This window comes from Electrophorus electricus, chromosome 10 (assembly GCF_041902795.1).
Source record: "Electrophorus electricus isolate QZ-2024a chromosome 10, ASM4190279v1, whole genome shotgun sequence".
Classification (NCBI taxonomy): Eukaryota; Metazoa; Chordata; class Actinopteri; order Gymnotiformes; family Gymnotidae; genus Electrophorus; species Electrophorus electricus.
In genome coordinates, this window is record NC_137506.1 from 6535264 (window position 1) to 6538172 (window position 2909).

Sequence of the window (2909 nt, forward strand, 5' to 3'; positions counted from 1 at the left end):
AAAAGGATTTCTTACTGTAGGCCTATTATAAACAACATGGAGGAAATTAAAATAAAAATACTTGAGTCAGGTGTCTGTTGAATTCCAAGCGATATATATAGAATTGGAAATTGGTTGTGTAAAAATGAATTGTGATTGTTAAGCCACATAGATGTAAGTGGACATGATGGGAAAAAATAGTGTGGGTGCCAAGTATGGTGATTGTATCTTAAAAGCTGTAGGAAATGTTACATTCAGAATGTTTGTGAGACAAAAAAAATAAGATATAATTACTATCCATGGTTTAATTGACTGTGTTGCAGACAACATAGGCAGGGATTAGACTGAAAAATGAGTATTTTTAATGCTGTTTATTGCTGTCATCAGAGGTTATGCAGCCATATCCTCCCGAGCAAGTACGGCTTCTAATCCTAACAGTTTGGCCACCTGCAGACACAAATACCGTGTTGAGCAATATTTAATTACATCTACTTGAAATGCATATTTAATTTCATTGTTAGTATTTATGGAAAACAAGTGTTAGGACTGCTCTGCTGCATTGCAGACTTTCTCACTCTAGCAATCATGGCTTCCAGGTCCTCAATACATTTATCCCTCTCATTGACATTCATATCTTTAGGTTCCACCTGTAGATATGAGTAGAAATATTGTTGAACAGTATTTAAATACATTTAATTGAAATATGACTTTAATTACATTTTGATACATTTGTAATGTATAATTTGTATTGGACTGGAAAGGAAACAAATACAATTTTTATCGCATAGCCGTAATCACATAGCCTGCAGGCCTAATGATGTAAAAATGTGCCCGCAAACATCAAATGTTCAACAGAAATAACAGGACCTGACACACTAAGGTACCGTAGACCCATTCAAATTGTGCTATTGGAATAATAAATTCCAATGCATTCAGTCATTTTAGCTAGTGTTGATTTTAATTCTTGCCACAATTATACTAATAATCAGTGTTACAACTCAGCATGCAAAGTCACCGAACAGTCGACTGTTAATTCTATAGTAAGGAGAATGTAAAACAAACAAACAAAAAACCCACCAACAGTATTTTTTTTTCCTGTAACTGACAAAGATTGCATATGCTAAATGTATGTGTCCTAAATATATTCTGAATACATTTACATTAGTGTTTTTAATTAATTTCTCAAACATTTGTTGAAATGCATTTGTAAATTATATTCAGAGACATTTCAGTGTACTTAAGTACAAGCATTAAATTAGCATCACTGTTCACCATAGCTGTTTTTCCATTTTTTTGTGGCTTTTGTCCATTGCCACAGTATGGCTTTAAATCATTTGTCTTGGTTCTACTTTACTTACTATGGCTGATTGAGTTCTCTCAATAGTGAAGTCATTCTTCATTAAACACTTTGTTCTAGTATCTGTTTAAAAAGTAACAGAAAATGTCTTATTAGTGTTGTAAAGATACTTAGAACACTTCTATGTAGATCTCTCTCTCTCAGACAAACACACACACACACAGTTCATCCAAGTGGTGGCTGTGGTCAGAACTTACCTTTAAAGAAGTCATCCTCTATTCTAGCAGGGATCTGGGCTCGTGTTTTTTCGTTTTTCTTTTTCCCATATTTAGCAAATATCCCGTGCTTTTCCTTTTCATATTTCTCAGAAGGAACATGTTCCTTGCGTCTTGGATTGCAATCATAACTACCGGACTGACCCATAATAAATTTAGTTTGAAAATCCAGGTGTAACCGTTATCTGTGATCTGTAGACTAAAAATGGTTCACAGAAATTGTTCATTTGAAAAATCTGTTCTTTGACTACATCATAATCGCTTAATTGATGCGGCTGCATTATGACATCACACGTCACGTCTGCAATAGTTTCCAATTTACACCAACTTTAAAGAGAAAATGATTAGCAAATGTAGTTGCTAGTGATTGTCTAGTGATTGCAAGCAATGACTATTCGTGCTCTGCATTCTTGCGTATTTATTTATGCTAGGCTGTACATAACGCAGCCTTAAAAACATGGGATAAAAATACCCATGTAACACAATTCAGGTTCTGTCTAAATACATGGCTAGCTAGCTATTTATTTTACAATCCCATTTAGCACATATATCGTCGTGAATGTCCTGAACAAAACGCGCTGTACCTAATCCCCATAAATGACATATCTCTCACTGAATAAAATCTTGTATGCTTCAACAGTATACGGTGGGAGAAATGGCGATCACCTTTAAAAGGATTTCTTACTGTAGGCCTATTATAAACAACATGGAGGAAATTAAAATAAAGATACTTGAGTCAGACCGTGGGCACAGGCTGCTAATAAATCAGGTAAATGAAACTGGATGGACTGCTTAATTTTGTAACAACACAACATTTATGGTTACAAGGATGTTTCACACATACACTCTTAAGTGATGCTGACCTCAATATCCATATTTCACATTGTTACTGTAACACTATAGATGAACCTAAACGTCACATTCTCGTCACGTTGATAAGCTTTTTGAAAGTTCCGCTCTGCACGTCTCTGAAAGGCAGGTGAGTTAATCTCCTGGAAACATAAAAGCATGATCCTAAATCTTTCACTTTGTTCTTATATGCGAGTTGTCAATAATTCAAAATTCTTGTTAAAACTCTAGAACTCTGTTGCAGCTCACTCTCTCTGTTTTGCATTGCCAGATCGCTGGATAGGAGTATGTCCAGCTTTGCCACACGTGCCCTGCGCTGACCAGTACCGCCAGCAACCACAACACGTGGAGACGTAATCCTCTTTAACTACTTGTCCTTCCTCCACGTATATACACTCAAAACTCCAGTTTAGAGTGGTTAATGGCACTTACGCCAGCACACTGTACCGGTTTGTTCACCTGTAGTCAGAGATACACGGACCCGTTGGTGCGTATGCGTAACTCGGAGC

At 36.2% G+C, this 2909-nt stretch overlaps 1 long non-coding RNA gene across 1 annotated transcript; it reads right to left on the minus strand.

The window, feature by feature from the left end:
* Nucleotides 1-212: 212 nt before the first annotated feature.
* LOC145659359 (uncharacterized) lies at nucleotides 213-1425 on the minus strand. The gene is made up of 3 exons (XR_014125512.1): nucleotides 1338-1425; nucleotides 555-626; nucleotides 213-426 (listed from the first exon to the last, which is right to left on the minus strand). It is a non-coding gene; the product is annotated as an uncharacterized LOC145659359 (long non-coding RNA).
* Between the last annotated feature and the right edge of the window lie 1484 nt (nucleotides 1426-2909).